We start from the raw sequence: 22,245 nt of genomic DNA on the forward strand, positions 1-22,245 counted from the left end.
TCCAGCCCTGACCTGGCCAGACAGCAGTGTTACTCCAGCCCTGACCTGGCCAGACAGCAGTGTTACTCTAGCCTTGACCTGACCTGGCCAGACAGCAGTGTTACTCCAGCCCTGACCTGGCCAGACAGCAGTGTTACTCCAGCCCTAACCTGGCCAGACAGCAGTGTTACTCCAGCCCAGACCTGGCCAGACAGCAGTGTTACTCCAGCCCTGACCTGACCTGGCCAGACAGCAGTGTTACTCCAGCCTTGACCTGGCCAGACAGCAATGTTACTCCAGCCCTGACCTGGCTAGACAGCAGTGTTACTCCAGCCTTGACCTGGCCAGACAGCAGTGTTACTCCAGCCCTGACCTGGCCAGACAGCAGTGTTACTCCAGCCCTGACCTGGCCAGACAGCAGTGTTACTCCAGCCCTACCTGGCCAAACAGCAGTGTTACTCCAGCCCTGACATGACCTGGCCAGATAGCAGTGTTACTCCAGCCCTGACCTGGCCAGACAGCAGTGTTACTCCAGCACTGACTTGGCCAGATAGCAGTGTTACTCCAGCCCTGACCTGGCCAGACAGCAGTGTTACTCCAGCCCCGACCTGACCTGGCCAGACAGCAGTGTTACTCCTGACCTGACCTGGCCAGACAGCAGTGTTACTCCAGCCCTGACCTGGCCAGACAGCAGTGTTACTCCAGCCCTGATCTGACCTGGCCAGACAGCAGTGTTACTCTAGCCTTGACCTGGCCAGACAGCAGTGTTACTCCAGCCTTGACCTGGCCAGACAGCAATGTTACTCCAGCCCTGACCTGGCTAGACAGCAGTGTTACTCCAGCCCTGACCTGGCCAGACAGCAGTGTTACTCCAGCCCTGACCTGGCCAGACAGCAGTGTTACTCCAGCCCTGACCTGACCTGGCCAGACAGCAGTGTTACTCTAGCCTTGACCTGACCTGGCCAGACAGCAGTGTTACTCCAGCCCTGACCTGGACAGACAGCAGTGTTACTCCAGCCCTGGCCTGGCCAGACAGCAGTGTTACTCCAGCCCTGACCTGGCCAGACAGCAGTGTTACTCCAGCCCTGACCTGGCCAGACAGCAATGTTACTCCAGCCCTGACCTGGCCAGACAGCAATGTTACTCCAGCCCTGACCTGACCTGACCAGACAGCAGTGTTACTCCAGCCCTGACCTGGCCAGACAACAGTGTTACTCCAGCCCTGACCTGGCCAGACAGCAGTGTTACTCTAGCCTTGACCTGACCTGGCCAGACAGCAGTGTTACTCCAGCCCTGACCTGGCCAGACAGCAGTGTTACTCCAACCCTAACCTGGCCAGACAGCAGTGTTACTCCAGCCCAGACCTGGCCAGACAGCAGTGTTACTCCAGGCCTGACCTGACCTGGCCAGACAGCAGTGTTACTCCAGCCCTGACCTGGCCAGACAGCAGTGTTACTCCAGGCCTGACCTGACCTGGCCAGACAGCAGTGTTACTCCAGCCCTGACCTGGCCAGAAAGCAGTGTTACTCCAGCCCTGACCTGGCCAGACAGCAATGTTACTCCAGCCCTGACCTGGCTAGACAGCAGTTTTACTCCAGCCCTGACCTGGCCAGACAGCAGTGTTACTCCAGCCCTGACCTAACCAGACAACAGTGTTACTCCAGCCCTGACCTGACCTGGCCAGACAGCAGTGTTACTCCATCCCTGACCTGGCTAGACAGCAGTGTTACTCCAACCCTGACCTGGCCAGACAGCAGTGTTACTCCAGCCCTGACCTGGCCAGACAGCAATGTTACTCCAGCCCTGACCTGGCTAGACAGCAGTGTTACTCCAGCCCTGACCTGGCCAGACAGCAGTGTTACTCCAGCCCTGACCTGGCCAGACAGCAGTGTTACTCCAGCCCTGACCTGGCCAGACAGCAGTGTTACTCCAGCCCTGACCTGGCCAGACAGCAGTGTTACTCTAGACCTGACCTGACCAGACAGCAGTGTTACTCCAGCCCTGACCTGGCCAGACAGAAGTGTTACTCCAGCCCTGACCTGGCCAGACAGCAATGTTACTCCAGCCCTGACCTGACCTGACCAGACAGCAGTGTTACTCCAGCCCTGACCTGGCCAGACAACAGTGTTACTCCAGCCCTGACCTGGCCAGACAGCAGTGTTACTCTAGCCTTGACCTGACCTGGCCAGACAGCAGTGTTACTCCAGCCCTGACCTGGCCAGACAGCAGTGTTACTCCAACCCTAACCTGGCCAGACAGCAGTGTTACTCCAGCCCAGACCTGGCCAGACAGCAGTGTTACTCCAGGCCTGACCTGACCTGGCCAGACAGCAGTGTTACTCCAGCCCTGACCTGGCCAGACAGCAGTGTTACTCCAGCCCTGACCTGGCCAGACAGCAATGTTACTCCAGCCCTGACCTGGCTAGACAGCAGTTTTACTCCAGCCCTGACCTGGCCAGAAAGCAGTGTTACTCCAGCCCTGACCTGGCCAGACAGCAATGTTACTCCAGCCCTGACCTGGCTAGACAGCAGTTTTACTCCAGCCCTGACCTGGCCAGACAGCAGTGTTACTCCAGCCCTGACCTAACCAGACAACAGTGTTACTCCAGCCCTGACCTGACCTGGCCAGACAGCAGTGTTACTCCATCCCTGACCTGGCTAGACAGCAGTGTTACTCCAACCCTGACCTGGCCAGACAGCAGTGTTACTCCAGCCCTGACCTGGCCAGACAGCAATGTTACTCCAGCCCTGACCTGGCTAGACAGCAGTGTTACTCCAGCCCTGACCTGGCCAGACAGCAGTGTTACTCCAGCCCTGACCTGGCCAGACAGCAGTGTTACTCCAGCCCTGACCTGGCCAGACAGCAGTGTTACTCCAGCCCTGACCTGGCCAGACAGCAGTGTTACTCTAGACCTGACCTGACCAGACAGCAGTGTTACTCCAGCCCTGACCTGACCTGGCCAGACAGCAGTGTTACTCCAGCCCTGACCTGGCCAGACAGCAATGTTACTCCATCCCTGACCTGGCTAGACAGCAGTGTTACTCCAGCCCTGACCTGGCCAGACAGCAGTGTTACTCCAGCCCTGACCTGACCTGGCCAGACAGCAGTGTTACTCCAGCCCTGACCTGGGCAGACAGCAGTGTTACTCCAGCCCAGACCTGGCCAGACAGCAGTGTTACTCCAGCCCTGACCTGACCTGGCCAGACAGTAGTGTTACTCCAGCCCTGACCTGGCCAGACAGCAGTGTTACTCCAGCCCTGACCTGGCCAGACAGCAGTGTTACTCCAGCCCTGACCTGACCTGGCCAGACAGCAGTGTTACTCCAGCCCTGACCTGGCCAGACAGCAATGTTACTCCATCCCTGACCTGGCTAGACAGCAGTGTTACTCCAGCCCTGACCTGGCCAGACAGCAGTGTTACTCCAGGCCTGACCTGGCCAGACAGCAGTGTTACTCCAGCCCTGACCTGGCCAGACAGCAGTGTTACTCCAGCCCTGACCTGGCCAGACAGCAGTGTTACTCCAGCCCTGACCTGGACAGACAGCAGTGTTACTCCAGCCCTGACCTGGCCAGACAGCAGTGTTACTCCAGCCCTGACCTGGCCAGACAGCAGTGTTACTCCAGCCCTGACCTGGCCAGACAGCAGTGTTACTCCAGCCCTGACCTGGCCAGACAGCAGTGTTACTCCAGCCCTGACCTGGCCAGACAGCAATGTTACTCCAGCCCTGACCTGGCTAGACAGCAGTTTTACTCCAGCCCTGACCTGGCCAGAAAGCAGTGTTACTCCAGCCCTGACCTGGCTAGACAGCAGTTTTACTCCAGCCCTGACCTGGCTAGACAGCAGTTTTACTCCAGCCCTGACCTAACCAGACAACAGTGTTACTCCAGCCCTGACCTGACCTGGCCAGACAGCAGTGTTACTCCATCCCTGACCTGGCTAGACAGCAGTGTTACTCCAACCCTGACCTGGCCAGACAGCAGTGTTACTCCAGCCCTGACCTGGCCAGACAGCAATGTTACTCCAGCCCTGACCTGGCTAGACAGCAGTGTTACTCCAGCCCTGACCTGGCCAGACAGCAGTGTTACTCCAGCCCTGACCTGGCCAGACAGCAGTGTTACTCCAGCCCTGACCTGGCCAGACAGCAGTGTTACTCCAGCCCTGACCTGGCCAGACAGCAGTGTTACTCTAGACCTGACCTGACCAGACAGCAGTGTTACTCCAGCCCTGACCTGACCTGGCCAGACAGCAGTGTTACTCCAGCCCTGACCTGGCCAGACAGCAATGTTACTCCATCCCTGACCTGGCTAGACAGCAGTGTTACTCCAGCCCTGACCTGGCCAGACAGCAGTGTTACTCCAGCCCTGACCTGGCCAGACAGCAGTGTTACTCCAGCCCTGACCTGGGCAGACAGCAGTGTTACTCCAGCCCAGACCTGGCCAGACAGCAGTGTTACTCCAGCCCTGACCTGACCTGGCCAGACAGTAGTGTTACTCCAGCCCTGACCTGGCCAGACAGCAGTGTTACTCCAGCCCTGACCTGGCCAGACAGCAGTGTTACTCCAGCCCTGACCTGACCTGGCCAGACAGCAGTGTTACTCCAGCCCTGACCTGGCCAGACAGCAATGTTACTCCATCCCTGACCTGGCTAGACAGCAGTGTTACTCCAGCCCTGACCTGGCCAGACAGCAGTGTTACTCCAGGCCTGACCTGGCCAGACAGCAGTGTTACTCCAGCCCTGACCTGGCCAGACAGCAGTGTTACTCCAGCCCTGACCTGGACAGACAGCAGTGTTACTCCAGCCCTGACCTGGCCAGACAGCAGTGTTACTCCAGCCCTGACCTGGCCAGACAGCAGTGTTACTCCAGCCCTGACCTGGCCAGACAGCAGTGTTACTCCAGCCCTGACCTGGCCAAACAGCAATGTTACTCCAGCCCTGACCTGGCTAGACAGCAGTTTTACTCCAGCCCTGACCTGGCCAGACAGTAGTGTTACTCCAGCCCTGACCTGGCCAGACAGCAGTGTTACTCCAGCCCTGACCTGGCCAGACAGCAGTGTTACTCCAGCCCTGACCTGGCCAGACAGCAGTGTTACTCTAGCCTTGACCTGACCTGGCCAGACAGCAGTGTTATTCCAGCCCTGACCTGGCCAGACAGCAGTGTTACTCCAGCCCTGACCTGGCCAGACAGCATTGTTACTCCAGCCCTGACCTGGCGAGACCAGGAGGCCTCGGTGGAGTGAGAGTCTAGAAAAAGTACCACCGGACAAGACTTTGGCCCTCAGGGACCAGCCTACGAAGACGGGAGGTGCACAAAAATCCTACAAAGATACCCTGACACAACTGTCACTCGGTAGGTAGGTAGGATCGTCAGTCACTCAGTTGGTAGGTAGGTAGGTAGGTAGGTAGGTAGGTAGGTAGGTAGGACCGTCACTCTGTAGTTAGAATCGTCAGTCACTCGGTAGGTAGGACCGTCACTCTGTAGGTAGGATCGTCACTCTGTAGGTAGGATCGTCAGTCACTCGGTAGGTAGGATCGTCACTCTGTAGGTAGGATCGTCACTCTGTAGGTAGGATCGTCACTCTGTAGGTAGAATCGTCAGTCACTTGGTAGGTAGGTAGGACCGTCAGTCACTCGGTAGTTAGATAGGTAGGATCGTCAGTCACTCAGTAGGTAGATAGGTAGGATCATCAGTCACTCAGTTTGTACAGTGGTTCTTCCTTTAAAAGTTACGAGTTTATGCTGCGACCGTTAGTGGTAGATGGTGATGTCATTGCACCACACTATCACAAGGGGTTATTAAAAATATAGTTATTTTTTTAAACAAAGCAATTTATTATTATTATTATTAACAACCCTGCATTATAATTATATAAAAGCCCCATAGATATTCTCACAGACCAGATTTGCCCTAATGGAAAATGCCCCTTAGATATTAATTTAGAATCCTCTAAATGTAATTATTTTTTGATATACTGTAGGCCTACCGTAGGCGACATGAGTAATGTGCTGATTACACAGGCTGCTTGAACTAATTAACATTTCATTATTTATTTATTTTTCCATATTTTCTCATTGTTTCTGTGATCCAAAAAATAAACATTTCAATTCAATTCTTTGAGTCCTGTTTAAGTAGTATTTTAGTATTTTGATACTTGGTGCAATGCAATTGATAAGTATTACTTTGAATGGGGCCTCCCGAGTGGCACAGCGGTCTAAGACACTGCGTTGCTACAGATGTTGATTCCATACCCGTGCCGGCCGCGACCAGGAGACCCATTTAGGCCAGCGTCGTCCGGGTTAGGGGAGGGTTTGGCCGGGCGGGCGGTGGGCTTTTGCTTTGTCTCCCTCTAAAAACAGGGAGAGAAAACAAGTGTAGCAGGCTGCAAATTAGGTAAACATTTCAAGGATGGGCTATTAGCAGGACAATAGACTCTTCAACCTTTACAAATGATAGTCTAGTAGCTCGGCTACACAACAATGTATTAAACAATGTATTGCAATGTATTAAGGTTTTTCTCAATTGCTAGAACACAATTTCTGAAACCTTGCTCCATTTCCTGAAAACATTAAACACCAAACCTCATCTTCAAGCACTATTTACATAATCTCTGACTCCTCTCGCAAAATGAAACATTCGCCTCAAACGGTTTTACCTGTGTTCAAAATCAAACACGGCTCTCAAATCATAAACAAAGTGATCAAAATGATATACACTCTCAAGCAGTCAGTAAACAATACACCGAAAAATAGAAAACGCATTGTTCTAAACATACAATTCTCAGGGAGAAGTACATTTTTTTGTCTAAAAACATATTCATATTTTTCCGTCATTGTCTTTTGATGAACGAAAACATGTTCTGTCATAGTAGCTCGAAATGTATCAGAAATTACTACTCTGCTTTGCTCTTTGCAATTTTGTTTTCTGTTCTTCCTCCTCCTTGTACCCCTATTTTTACAGTACTGTACCCTGCATCTCACAAACTTGTCCTTTGTCTCTGTGATACTGTAATTCTTGTTCTTTGTTGATATGAACCTGCAACCAGTCAAAATCTATTGAGCAGTCAGGCCATACAATTTGTCCATTGTGCAATATACAGCCTACAATGCACTGTACTACAGTATACAATACTAAAAGGGACAAAAATCAAAGGAGTAAACATGTGATCAATGTGCTTCTTCTTGTCTTTGGGCTGGGTCAGGCCAGAGCACTTCGTCGACATCACAAGCAATATTGTCCCTCCTGAGGCAACGGGGGAAGAAGCCTCTTGTGTGCCGTATCCAGCCCTGACATGATTCCTCACCTATATCACCACAGGCTAAATCCATGGCTTCAGCAGATTTACTCTGGTGTAGCGTTGTCTATCATACACTTTCCTTCTCCAAGAGGAGAAAAACTCCTCAATCGGATTCAGGAAAGGCGAGTATGGAGGGAGGTACAAGTTCATAAACTGCCCATTGATGTTAAACCATTCCCTTACCTGAGCAGCTCGGTGGAAACTGACATTGTCTCACACTATCACATAGGTGGGAATGGGATTCTCATTTAGCTCTCGACCCTGCTGCTCTTGAACCTGCTGCTCAAATAAAATATCTCTTAGATTGGCAATAAATCTTAGAAGGTGCTGGGTGTTATATGGCCCGAGTGTAACATGGTGATGTAGAACACCATGGTTGCTGATAGCAGCACAGATTGTGACATTGCCACCTCGTTGACCAGGGACTTCAACAATGGCCTGCTGTCCAATCATGTTTGGGCCTCTCCTTCTCCTCTTTGTTAGATTGAAGCCTGCTTCACCGACAGAGATGAACTCATGGGGTCTGTCCAAGGATTCCAAGTCAAATATTGTCTGTGTAGAAATACAATATACTGTATGTAGGATTTGGTAAGTCGTGCAGAGACAGTGCTATACTGTAGAGTACAATTAGGCTTCTGATTCACATACATTGTATGTACTGAAGAGTAATGTCATTCACATAGTATGTGTTAGTACTGTAGACAATCTGGATTACAGTAAATGTTTCTGAATGTACACTTACTTGCACATACTGAGCTCGCAGTTCTTTCACCCTTGGTGAGGTGCGCTCAAAAGGTTCTCTGTATACTTGTTTCATTCGCATCCTGTTACGATGGAGGACACGGTCAATTGTGGAAATGCTCACACTGTCGATTCCCTGGAAGCGTGTGTTGTCTTGTATCACTCGTTCCTGGATTTCTCGTATTGTATTATCTTGAAGGACCAGGCCAACTATAACGGCCTCATGCTCCCGAGTGAATATAGCTGTCCTTCCACCTGCATGTGGCAGCCTTGCAATTCTACAAAAAGTAGTTGTGCAGTTACAAAACACGCAGTACAATACATACAGTGATTAACTTTACAAATGTCTATTGAAACAGATGCATATAGTGTAGTACAGTAAATTTGCAATTACAAAAATAGAGTAGTATACTGTACCTGTTCTCTTCTCTGAATGTCCTTACTTTGGTGGACACAGAAAATCGGTTCAAATTGGGTTGCACTCTAAGTCCTGCTTCCCTCATTGTCAGTCCATGGACAATAACATGGTCTATAACTGTTGCTCGAATTTCATCAGATATTCCCACTCTTTGTCTTCCTCTTTCTTCTCCTCTTCTTCCTCTTTCTTGCCCTCCTCCTCCTCATCGCCCACCTCGCATACGCACTCGTCCTCGTCCTCTCACATTGTTTCTTCTATCCATTCTCAGATTTTCTCCTTCCCACCTTCAACAACCTGTTTGCTCTCTGAACTGGCTTATATTGGTTGTGTCGCATCATTTGAAACAGGTTAAATCAATTTTGAGTGGTTGTGTTCAATCAATGACATGTGTTCTCTATTTGTATTTGATTGTTGCCACTTGTGTTTACCAGTATGAATGACATGTGCATTAGAGTGCAGAATGTGTTTTGAGAATGTGTTTAGAGTTTTGCTGAAAAGTCTAAGCATGGGGACTGGTATTGATAAATCAATGAGAATTTTATTTTCAGTGAATCTCCATTTGGGTATTGGTTAGCCTACAATTAGGGTGTGGAAATGTTAGGATTATTTTGCTCATAGTACAGTAGCCTACTCCCAACCGGTCACGTTGTACAGCGCCATATTTTCCTAACGGTTTCGTTTTTTATTGGAACAAAAACACCATAATATTAATTGAATTAATTAAGCAAAATGTCTTAATCAATCCCATATACTATGTTCTTACAAAGAAAAGTTTTAAATTCTCTAGTACAGGAAATATTATAGTCAAATGCTTCACAAAGATGCCCTCTAGTGGCCAAACTAGCACTAACTAGCATTAATGGCTGACAAAAATAACGTGCTATAGAATTCTGCGGCAGCCCGCAAGGTGTGCTGCAGTACGACGCAACTTTTAAAGGAAGAACCACTGTAGGTAGGATAGTCAGTCACTCAGTTGGTAGGTAGGATCGTCAGTCACTCAGTTGGTAGGTAGGATCGTCAGTCACTCAGTTGGTAGGTAGGATCGTCAGTCACTCAGTTGGTAGGTAGGATCGTCAGTCACTCAGTTGGTAGGTAGGATCGTCAGTCACTCAGTTGGTAGGTAGGATCGTCAGTCACTCAGTTGGTAGGTAGGATCGTCAGTCACTCAGTTGGTAGGTAGGATCGTGGGAAATTAAGACTCTTTATGGTACTGATCTTGAATCAACTTGTTTAAATCAAATGAAAGGTGGTTACGGTTGGACTAGGGAAGTGGTCACCAACCAAGTGATCGACTGGTCTGTGCCCCCTTTTCTCAGCGGAGGGAGAGGAAGGAGGGAGGGAAGGAGGGTGAGTCGGGTCAGAGGCAACCTCACCGCTGCTCAGTCCCTCCACTCAAACTGACCATCAGATGCAGGCCGTCAGTCCAGTTCCAAAAATTCAAAAGCTATTGATTATGCTCACTCAGCTGTGCCTTACAAGTAATACAAACAAATTATCTATTACCAGTGTGATCATATACCTACGTTTTGTTAATATTACTTCAAAGTGGTCTGAGAAGAACAACATTGGCAGGGCAATTCAAGCATAGCCAATATTCAATGATAATGTATTGGGCCTATAGCCTACTGCACAAACCTCATCGATCTCGGCTTGCATTTTGACTCTTTGATCTTGACTCAGAAAAGGTTGATGACCACTGCACCAGGGTTATTAGCTATGTCAACTGCAATTCTCCACACGTTACCATGGCCTAATTCAAGAGTTAAGTCTGCACACTCAGTGAGTGTATCAAACCAGGGTGAATGTTGTGCGGCAGAAAGGAGGACGCTCTAACCAGGCGAGGAGAGAAAGGCTTATTCATTAGTCAGGTAGCACATGAGTGACAAGCAGCTGCCACGTTTATGCTTCATTTGGTTTCCTTAATGGATTGAGAGACGTAGTGAAAATAATTCTGCACAGTATCTAATGTCTCTTCGCCTTCCTTTCTCTATGAACATCTCTGGTCTATGGGTCTCTACGCCTTCCTTTCTCTATGGACATCTCTGGTCTATGGGTCTCTTCGCCTTCCTTTCTCTATGGACATCTCTGGTCTATGAGTCTCTACGCCTTCCTTTCTCTATGAACATGGACATCTCTGGTCTATGGGTCTCTACGCCTTCCTTTCTCTATGGACTTGGAGATCTCTGGTCTATGGGTCTCTACGCCTTCCTTTCTCTATGGACATCTCTGGTCAATGGGTCTCTACGCCTTCCTTTCTCTATGAACATCTCTGGTCTATGGGTCTCTACGCCTTCCTTTCTCTATGAACATCTCTGGTCTATGGGTCTCTTCGCCTTCCTTTCTCTATGAACATCTCTGGTCTATGGGTCTCTACGCCTTCATTTCTCTATGGACATCTCTGGTCTATGGGTCTCTTCGCCTTCCTTTCTCTATGGACATCTCTGGTCTATGGGTCTCTACACCTTCCTTTCTCTATGAACATGGACATCTCTGGTCTATGGGTCTCTACGCCCTCCTTTCTCTATGAACATCTCTGGTCTATGGGTCTCTTCGCCTTCCTTTCTCTATGAACATCTCTGGTCTATGGGTCTCTACGCCTTCATTTCTCTATGGACATCTCTGGTCTATGGGTCTCTTCGCCTTCCTTTCTCTATGGACATCTCTGGTCTATGGGTCTCTACACCTTCCTTTCTCTATGAACATGGACATCTCTGGTCTATGGGTCTCTACGCCTTCCTTTCTCTATGGACATCTCTGGTCTATGGGTCTCTACGCCTTCCTTTCTCTATGGACATCTCTGGTCTATGGGTCTCTACGCCTTCCTTTCTCTATGGACTTGGAGATCTCTGGTCTATGGGTCTCTACGCCTTCCTTTCTCTATGGACATCTCTGGTCTATGGGACTCTACACCTTCCTTTCTCTATGAACATCTCTGGTCTATGGGTCTCTATGCCTTCCTTTCTCTATGGAGATCTCTGGTCTATGGGTCTCTACGCCTTCCTTTCTCTATGGACATCTCTGGTCTATGGGTCTCTACGCCTTCCTTTCTCTATGAACATCTCTGGTCTATGGGTCTCTACGCCTTCCTTTCTCTATGGAGATCTCTGGTCTATGGGTCTCTACGCCTTCCTTTCTCTATGGAGATCTCTGGTCTATGGGTCTCTTCGCCTTCCTTTCTCTATGGACATCTCTGGTCTATGGGTCTCTATGCCTTCATTTCTCTTTGAACATCTCTGGTCTATGGGTCTCTACGCCTTCCTTTCTCTATGGACATCTCTGGTCTATGGGTCTCTACGCCTTCCTTTCTCTATGAACATCTCTTGTCTATGGGTCTCTATGCCTTCCTTTCTCTATGGACATCTCTGGTCTATGGGTCTCTACGCCTTCCTTTCTCTATGAACATCTCTGGTCTATGGGTCTCTATGCCTTCCTTTCTCTATGAACATCTCTGGTCTATGGGTCTCTACGCCTTCCTTTCTCTACGAACATCTCTGGTCTATGGGTCTCTATGCCTTCCTTTCTCTATGGAGATCTCTGGTCTATGGGTCTCTACGCCTTCCTTTCTCTATGGACATCTCTGGTCTATGGTCTCTACGCCTTCCTTTCTCTATGGACTTGGAGATCTCTGGTCTATGGGTCTCTACGCCTTCCTTTCTCTATGAACATCTCTGGTCTATGGGTCTCTACGCCTTCCTTTCTCTATGAACATCTCTTGTCTATGGGTCTCTACGCCTTCCTTTCTCTATGAACATCTCTGGTCTATGGGTCTCTACGCCTTCCTTTCTCTATGGACATCTCTGGTCTATGGGTCTCTACGCCTTCCTTTCTCTATGAACATCTCTGGTCTATGGGTCTCTATGCCTTCCTTTCTCTATGGAGATCTCTGGTCTATGGGTCTCTACGCCTTCCTTTCTCTATGGACATCTCTGGTCTATGGGTCTCTACGCCTTCCTTTCTCTATGAACATCTCTGGTCTATGGGTCTCTACGCCTTCCTTTCTCTATGAACATCTCTGGTCTATGGGTCTCTATGCCTTCCTTTCTCTATGGAGATCTCTGGTCTATGGGTCTCTACGCCTTCCTTTCTCTATGGACATCTCTGGTCTATGGGTCTCTACGCCTTCCTTTCTCTATGAACATCTCTGGTCTATGGGTCTCTACGCCTTCCTTTCTCTATGAACATCTCTGGTCTATGGGTCTCTATGCCTTCCTTTCTCTATGAACATCTCTGGTCTATGGGTCTCTACGCCTTCCTTTCTCTATGAACATCTCTGGTCTATGGGTCTCTATGCCTTCCTTTCTCTATGAACATCTCTGGTCTATGGGTCTCTATGCCTTCCTTTCTCTATGAACATCTCTGGTCTATGGGTCTCTACGCCTTCCTTTCTCTATGAACATCTCTGGTCTATGGGTCTCTACGCCTTCCTTTCTCTATGAACATCTCTGGTCTATGGGTCTCTACGCCTTCCTTTCTCTATGGACATGGACATCTCTGGTCTATGGGTCTCTACGCCTTCCTTTCTCTATGAACATCTCTGGTCTATGGGTCTCTACGCCTTCCTTTCTCTATGGACATCTCTGGTCTATGGGTCTCTACGCCTTCCTTTCTCTATGGACTTGAAGATCTCTGGTCTATGGGTCTCTACGCCTTCCTTTCTCTATGAACATCTCTGGTCTATGGGTCTCTACGCCTTCCTTTCTCTATGAACATCTCTGGTCTATGGGTCTCTACGCCTTCCTTTCTCTATGAACATCTCTTGTCTATGGGTCTCTACGCCTTCCTTTCTCTATGGACTTGTAGATCTCTGGTCTATGGGTCTTTATGCCTTCCTTTCTCTATGGAGATCTCTGGTCTATGGGTCTCTACGCCTTCCTTTCTCTATGGACATCTCTGGTCTATGGGTCTCTACGCCTTCCTTTCTCTATGAACATCTCTGGTCTATGGGTCTCTATGCCTTCCTTTCTCTATGAACATCTCTGGTCTATGGGTCTCTACGCCTTCCTTTCTCTATGAACATCTCTGGTCTATGGGTCTCTACGCCTTCCTTTCTCTATGGAGATCTCTGGTCTATGGGTCTCTACGCCTTCCTTTCTCTATGAACATCTCTGGTCTATGGGTCTCTACGCCTTCCTTTCTCTATGGACATGGACATCTCTGGTCTATGGGTCTCTACGCCTTCCTTTCTCTATGAACATCTCTGGTCTATGGGTCTCTACGCCTTCCTTTCTCTATGGACATCTCTGGTCTATGGGTCTCTACGCCTTCCTTTCTCTATGAACATCTCTTGTCTATGGGTCTCTACGCCTTCCTTTCTCTATGGACTTGTAGATCTCTGGTCTATGGGTCTCTACGCCTTCCTTTCTCTATGGACATCTCTGGTCTATGGGTCTCTACGCCTTCCTTTCTCTATGGACTTGGAGATCTCTGGTCTATGGGTCTCTACGCCTTCCTTTCTCTATGAACATCTCTGGTCTATGGGTCTCTACGCCTTCCTTTCTCTATGGACATCTCTGGTCTATGGGACTCTACACCTTCCTTTCTCTATGAACATCTCTGGTCTATGGGTCTCTATGCCTTCCTTTCTCTATGGAGATCTCTGGTCTATGGGTCTCTACGCCTTCCTTTCTCTATGGACATCTCTGGTCTATGGGTCTCTACGCCTTCCTTTCTCTATGAACATCTCTGGTCTATGGGTCTCTACGCCTTCCTTTCTCTATGGAGATCTCTGGTCTATGGGTCTCTACGCCTTCCTTTCTCTATGGAGATCTCTGGTCTATGGGTCTCTTCGCCTTCCTTTCTCTATGGACATCTCTGGTCTATGGGTCTCTATGCCTTCATTTCTCTTTGAACATCTCTGGTCTATGGGTCTCTACGCCTTCCTTTCTCTATGAACATCTCTGGTCTATGGGTCTCTACGCCTTCCTTTCTCTATGAACATCTCTGGTCTATGGGTCTCTATGCCTTCCTTTCTCTATGGAGATCTCTGGTCTATGGGTCTCTACGCCTTCCTTTCTCTATGGACATCTCTGGTCTATGGGTCTCTACGCCTTCCTTTCTCTATGAACATCTCTGGTCTATGGGTCTCTACGCCTTCCTTTCTCTATGAACATCTCTGGTCTATGGGTCTCTATGCCTTCCTTTCTCTATGAACATCTCTGGTCTATGGGTCTCTACGCCTTCCTTTCTCTATGAACATCTCTGGTCTATGGGTCTCTATGCCTTCCTTTCTCTATGAACATCTCTGGTCTATGGGTCTCTATGCCTTCCTTTCTCTATGAACATCTCTGGTCTATGGGTCTCTACGCCTTCCTTTCTCTATGAACATCTCTGGTCTATGGGTCTCTACGCCTTCCTTTCTCTATGAACATCTCTGGTCTATGGGTCTCTACGCCTTCCTTTCTCTATGGACATGGACATCTCTGGTCTATGGGTCTCTACGCCTTCCTTTCTCTATGAACATCTCTGGTCTATGGGTCTCTACGCCTTCCTTTCTCTATGGACATCTCTGGTCTATGGGTCTCTACGCCTTCCTTTCTCTATGGACTTGAAGATCTCTGGTCTATGGGTCTCTACGCCTTCCTTTCTCTATGAACATCTCTGGTCTATGGGTCTCTACGCCTTCCTTTCTCTATGAACATCTCTGGTCTATGGGTCTCTACGCCTTCCTTTCTCTATGAACATCTCTTGTCTATGGGTCTCTACGCCTTCCTTTCTCTATGGACTTGTAGATCTCTGGTCTATGGGTCTTTATGCCTTCCTTTCTCTATGGAGATCTCTGGTCTATGGGTCTCTACGCCTTCCTTTCTCTATGGACATCTCTGGTCTATGGGTCTCTACGCCTTCCTTTCTCTATGAACATCTCTGGTCTATGGGTCTCTATGCCTTCCTTTCTCTATGAACATCTCTGGTCTATGGGTCTCTACGCCTTCCTTTCTCTATGAACATCTCTGGTCTATGGGTCTCTACGCCTTCCTTTCTCTATGGAGATCTCTGGTCTATGGGTCTCTACGCCTTCCTTTCTCTATGAACATCTCTGGTCTATGGGTCTCTACGCCTTCCTTTCTCTATGGACATGGACATCTCTGGTCTATGGGTCTCTACGCCTTCCTTTCTCTATGAACATCTCTGGTCTATGGGTCTCTACGCCTTCCTTTCTCTATGGACATCTCTGGTCTATGGGTCTCTACGCCTTCCTTTCTCTATGAACATCTCTTGTCTATGGGTCTCTACGCCTTCCTTTCTCTATGGACTTGTAGATCTCTGGTCTATGGGTCTCTACGCCTTCCTTTCTCTATGGACATCTCTGGTCTATGGGTCTCTACGCCTTCCTTTCTCTATGGACTTGGAGATCTCTGGTCTATGGGTCTCTACGCCTTCCTTTCTCTATGAACATCTCTGGTCTATGGGTCTCTACGCCTTCCTTTCTCTATGGACATCTCTGGTCTATGGGACTCTACACCTTCCTTTCTCTATGAACATCTCTGGTCTATGGGTCTCTATGCCTTCCTTTCTCTATGGAGATCTCTGGTCTATGGGTCTCTACGCCTTCCTTTCTCTATGGACATCTCTGGTCTATGGGTCTCTACGCCTTCCTTTCTCTATGAACATCTCTGGTCTATGGGTCTCTACGCCTTCCTTTCTCTATGGAGATCTCTGGTCTATGGGTCTCTACGCCTTCCTTTCTCTATGGAGATCTCTGGTCTATGGGTCTCTTCGCCTTCCTTTCTCTATGGACATCTCTGGTCTATGGGTCTCTATGCCTTCATTTCTCTTTGAACATCTCTGGTCTATGGGTCTCTACGCCTTCCTTTCTCTATGGACATCTCTGGTCTATGGGTCTCTACGCCTTCCTTTCTCTATGAACATCTCTTGTCTATGGGTCTCTATGCCTTCCTTTCTCTATGGACATCTCTGGTCTATGGGTCTCTACGCCTTCCTTTCTCTATGAACATCTCTGGTCTATGGGTCTCTATGCCTTCCTTTCTCTATGAACATCTCTGGTCTATGGGTCTCTACGCCTTCCTTTCTCTACGAACATCTCTGGTCTATGGGTCTCTATGCCTTCCTTTCTCTATGGAGATCTCTGGTCTATGGGTCTCTACGCCTTCCTTTCTCTATGGACATCTCTGGTCTATGGTCTCTACGCCTTCCTTTCTCTATGGACTTGGAGATCTCTGGTCTATGGGTCTCTACGCCTTCCTTTCTCTATGAACATCTCTGGTCTATGGGTCTCTACGCCTTCCTTTCTCTATGAACATCTCTTGTCTATGGGTCTCTACGCCTTCCTTTCTCTATGAACATCTCTGGTCTATGGGTCTCTACGCCTTCCTTTCTCTATGGACATCTCTGGTCTATGGGTCTCTACGCCTTCCTTTCTCTATGAACATCTCTGGTCTATGGGTCTCTATGCCTTCCTTTCTCTATGGAGATCTCTGGTCTATGGGTCTCTACGCCTTCCTTTCTCTATGGACATCTCTGGTCTATGGGTCTCTACGCCTTCCTTTCTCTATGAACATCTCTGGTCTATGGGTCTCTACGCCTTCCTTTCTCTATGAACATCTCTGGTCTATGGGTCTCTATGCCTTCCTTTCTCTATGGAGATCTCTGGTCTATGGGTCTCTACGCCTTCCTTTCTCTATGGACATCTCTGGTCTATGGGTCTCTACGCCTTCCTTTCTCTATGAACATCTCTGGTCTATGGGTCTCTACGCCTTCCTTTCTCTATGAACATCTCTGGTCTATGGGTCTCTATGCCTTCCTTTCTCTATGAACATCTCTGGTCTATGGGTCTCTACGCCTTCCTTTCTCTATGAACATCTCTGGTCTATGGGTCTCTATGCCTTCCTTTCTCTATGAACATCTCTGGTCTATGGGTCTCTATGCCTTCCTTTCTCTATGAACATCTCTGGTCTATGGGTCTCTACGCCTTCCTTTCTCTATGAACATCTCTGGTCTATGGGTCTCTACGCCTTCCTTTCTCTATGAACATCTCTGGTCTATGGGTCTCTACGCCTTCCTTTCTCTATGGACATGGACATCTCTGGTCTATGGGTCTCTACGCCTTCCTTTCTCTATGAACATCTCTGGTCTATGGGTCTCTACGCCTTCCTTTCTCTATGGACATCTCTGGTCTATGGGTCTCTACGCCTTCCTTTCTCTATGGACTTGAAGATCTCTGGTCTATGGGTCTCTACGCCTTCCTTTCTCTATGAACATCTCTGGTCTATGGGTCTCTACGCCTTCCTTTCTCTATGAACATCTCTGGTCTATGGGTCTCTACGCCTTCCTTTCTCTATGAACATCTCTTGTCTATGGGTCTCTACGCCTTCCTTTCTCTATGGACTTGTAGATCTCTGGTCTATGGGTCTTTATGCCTTCCTTTCTCTATGGAGATCTCTGGTCTATGGGTCTCTACGCCTTCCTTTCTCTATGGACATCTCTGGTCTATGGGTCTCTACGCCTTCCTTTCTCTATGAACATCTCTGGTCTATGGGTCTCTATGCCTTCCTTTCTCTATGAACATCTCTGGTCTATGGGTCTCTACGCCTTCCTTTCTCTATGAACATCTCTGGTCTATGGGTCTCTACGCCTTCCTTTCTCTATGGAGATCTCTGGTCTATGGGTCTCTACGCCTTCCTTTCTCTATGAACATCTCTGGTCTATGGGTCTCTACGCCTTCCTTTCTCTATGGACATGGACATCTCTGGTCTATGGGTCTCTACGCCTTCCTTTCTCTATGAACATCTCTGGTCTATGGGTCTCTACGCCTTCCTTTCTCTATGGACATCTCTGGTCTATGGGTCTCTACGCCTTCCTTTCTCTATGAACATCTCTTGTCTATGGGTCTCTACGCCTTCCTTTCTCTATGGACTTGTAGATCTCTGGTCTATGGGTCTCTACACCTTCCTTTCTCTATGAACATCTCTGGTCTATGGGTCTCTATGCCTTCCTTTCTCTATGGACATCTCTGGTCTATGGGTCTCTACGCCTTCCTTTCTCTATGAACATCTCTGGTCTATGGGTCTCTACGCCTTCCTTTCTCTATGGAGATCTCTGGTCTATGGGTCTCTACGCCTTCCTTTCTCTATGGAGATCTCTGGTCTATGGGTCTCTATGCCTTCCTTTCTCTATGGAGATCTCTGGTCTATGGGTCTCTACGCCTTCCTTTCTCTATGGACATCTCTGGTCTATGGTCTCTACGCCTTCCTTTCTCTATGGACTTGGAGATCTCTGGTCTATGGGTCTCTACGCCTTCCTTTCTCTATGAACATCTCTGGTCTATGGGTCTCTACGCCTTCCTTTCTCTATGAACATCTCTTGTCTATGGGTCTCTACGCCTTCCTTTCTCTATGAACATCTCTGGTCTATGGGTCTCTACGCCTTCCTTTCTCTATGGACATCTCTGGTCTATGGGTCTCTACGCCTTCCTTTCTCTATGAACATCTCTGGTCTATGGGTCTCTATGCCTTCCTTTCTCTATGGAGATCTCTGGTCTATGGGTCTCTACGCCTTCCTTTCTCTATGGACATCTCTGGTCTATGGGTCTCTACGCCTTCCTTTCTCTATGAACATCTCTGGTCTATGGGTCTCTACGCCTTCCTTTCTCTATGAACATCTCTGGTCTATGGGTCTCTATGCCTTCCTTTCTCTATGGAGATCTCTGGTCTATGGGTCTCTACGCCTTCCTTTCTCTATGGACATCTCTGGTCTATGGGTCTCTACGCCTTCCTTTCTCTATGAACATCTCTGGTCTATGGGTCTCTACGCCTTCCTTTCTCTATGAACATCTCTGGTCTATGGGTCTCTATGCCTTCCTTTCTCTATGAACATCTCTGGTCTATGGGTCTCTACGCCTTCCTTTCTCTATGAACATCTCTGGTCTATGGGTCTCTATGCCTTCCTTTCTCTATGAACATCTCTGGTCTATGGGTCTCTATGCCTTCCTTTCTCTATGAACATCTCTGGTCTATGGGTCTCTACGCCTTCCTTTCTCTATGAACATCTCTGGTCTATGGGTCTCTACGCCTTCCTTTCTCTATGAACATCTCTGGTCTATGGGTCTCTACGCCTTCCTTTCTCTATGGACATGGACATCTCTGGTCTATGGGTCTCTACGCCTTCCTTTCTCTATGAACATCTCTGGTCTATGGGTCTCTACGCCTTCCTTTCTCTATGGACATCTCTGGTCTATGGGTCTCTACGCCTTCCTTTCTCTATGGACTTGAAGATCTCTGGTCTATGGGTCTCTACGCCTTCCTTTCTCTATGAACATCTCTGGTCTATGGGTCTCTACGCCTTCCTTTCTCTATGAACATCTCTGGTCTATGGGTCTCTACGCCTTCCTTTCTCTATGAACATCTCTTGTCTATGGGTCTCTACGCCTTCCTTTCTCTATGGACTTGTAGATCTCTGGTCTATGGGTCTTTATGCCTTCCTTTCTCTATGGAGATCTCTGGTCTATGGGTCTCTACGCCTTCCTTTCTCTATGGACATCTCTGGTCTATGGGTCTCTACGCCTTCCTTTCTCTATGAACATCTCTGGTCTATGGGTCTCTAAGCCTTCCTTTCTCTATGAACATCTCTGGTCTATGGGTCTCTACGCCTTCCTTTCTCTATGAACATCTCTGGTCTATGGGTCTCTACGCCTTCCTTTCTCTATGGAGATCTCTGGTCTATGGGTCTCTACGCCTTCCTTTCTCTATGAACATCTCTGGTCTATGGGTCTCTACGCCTTCCTTTCTCTATGGACATGGACATCTCTGGTCTATGGGTCTCTACGCCTTCCTTTCTCTATGAACATCTCTGGTCTATGGGTCTCTACGCCTTCCTTTCTCTATGGACATCTCTGGTCTATGGGTCTCTACGCCTTCCTTTCTCTATGAACATCTCTTGTCTATGGGTCTCTACGCCTTCCTTTCTCTATGGACTTGTAGATCTCTGGTCTATGGGTCTCTACACCTTCCTTTCTCTATGAACATCTCTGGTCTATGGGTCTCTACGCCTTCCTTTCTCTATGGACATGGAGATCTCTGGTCTATGAAAGCCTGTGCTGCAAAGCTCTCCGATTTTAATGACACCTTTGGTCTGTTTTTAGATAAAAGAAACCCTTCTAACCGTTGTCTTGTATGTCAGTGGTTTCCAACGGATACTTCCACCTGTTCTCCGTGTGACTGTTTTTGTCAACTTGTTGCATAGAAGTACCCTGAGAACTTGTACAATTTAAAAATATATATTTTGTACTTGGGATACTTTTACCTTCTCTGTGGCCTGGCGATGTTAAGGAATGGAGAAGTCATCGGTCTACTCAGTAATTGAATATACTATGGTTATATTTGCCTCATGGAATTCACAAAAATGCAATGAATTACAAGGTGAATGTAAAATGCTAGTGTTGCTAGGTGATCTAGTGCTGCTAGGTGATCTAGTGTTGCTAGGTGATCTAGTGTTGCTAGGTGATCTAGTGTTGCTAGGTGATCTAGTGCTGCTAGGTGATCTAGTGTTGCTAGGTGATCTAGTGTTGCTAGGTGATCTAGTGTTGCTAGGTGATCTAGCTCTGGATCCTCTGCAGCAGGTTGCAGGTCGCTTCATGTGGAGGTGTCTCTGGCCCGCCGTGTGCTCCAACTGCAGAAAAGCAAAGTAATAAACTCAGCAACAAACAAAAAAAGTCCCTTTTTCAGGACCCAGTCTTTCATAGATCATTTGTAAAAATCCAAATAACTTAACAGGTCTTCATTGTAAAGGGTTTAAACACTGTTTCCCATGCTTGTTCAATGAACCATAAACAATTAATGAACATGCACCTGTGGAACGGTCGTTAAGACACTAACAGCTTATAGACGGTAGACAATTAAGGTCACAGTTATGAAAACTTAGGACACTAAAGAGGCCTTTCCACTGACTCGGAAAAACACCAAAAGAAAGATACCCAGGGTCCTTGCTCATCTGTGTGAACGTGCCTTAGGCATGCTGCAAGGAGGCATGAGGACTGCAGATGTGGCCAGGGCAATAAATTGCAATGTCGGTACTGTGAGACGCCTAAGACAGCGCTACAGGGAGACAGGACGGACAGCTGATTCAACACTGTAACAACACCTGCACAGGATCGGTACATCCGAACATCACACCTGCGGGACAAGTGGGGCAGCAGCGTAGCCTAGTGGTTATAGCGTTGGACTAGTAACCGAAAGGATGCAAGTTCGAATCCCCGAGCTGACAAGGTACAAATCTGTTGTTCTGCCCCTGAACAGGCAGTTAACCCACTGTTCCTAGGCCGTCATTGAAAATAAGAATTTGTTCTTAACTGACTTGCCTAGTAAAATAAAGGTAAAAAAAAAAAAAGTACAGGATGACAACAACTGCCCAAGTTACACCAGGAATGCACAATCCCTCCATCAGTGCTCAGACTGTCTGCAATAGTCTGAGGTTGGAATGAGGGCTTGTAAGCCTGTTGTAAGGCAGGTCCTCACCAGACATCACCGGCAACAACGTTGCCAGTTGGCACAAACCCACCGTCGCTGGACCAGACAGTACTGGCAAAAAGTGCTCTTAATTTTTTACATTTTATTTCACCTTTATTTAACCAGGTAGGCCAGTTGAGAACAAGTTCTCATTTACAACTGCGACCTGGCCATGATAAAGCAAAGCAGTTACACAAACAAACATACAGTCAACACAAAAACATTTTTTTTTCTATTTATGTAGTGTGTGCAAATGTAGAAGAGTAGGGTGGTAGGCAATAAATGGGCCCTAGAGGTGAAAATAATTACAATTGAGCATTACTATTGGAGTTATAGATGTGCAGATAATGATGTGCAA

Source organism: Oncorhynchus nerka, linkage group LG3, assembly GCF_034236695.1.
Source record: "Oncorhynchus nerka isolate Pitt River linkage group LG3, Oner_Uvic_2.0, whole genome shotgun sequence".
Classification (NCBI taxonomy): Eukaryota; Metazoa; Chordata; class Actinopteri; order Salmoniformes; family Salmonidae; genus Oncorhynchus; species Oncorhynchus nerka.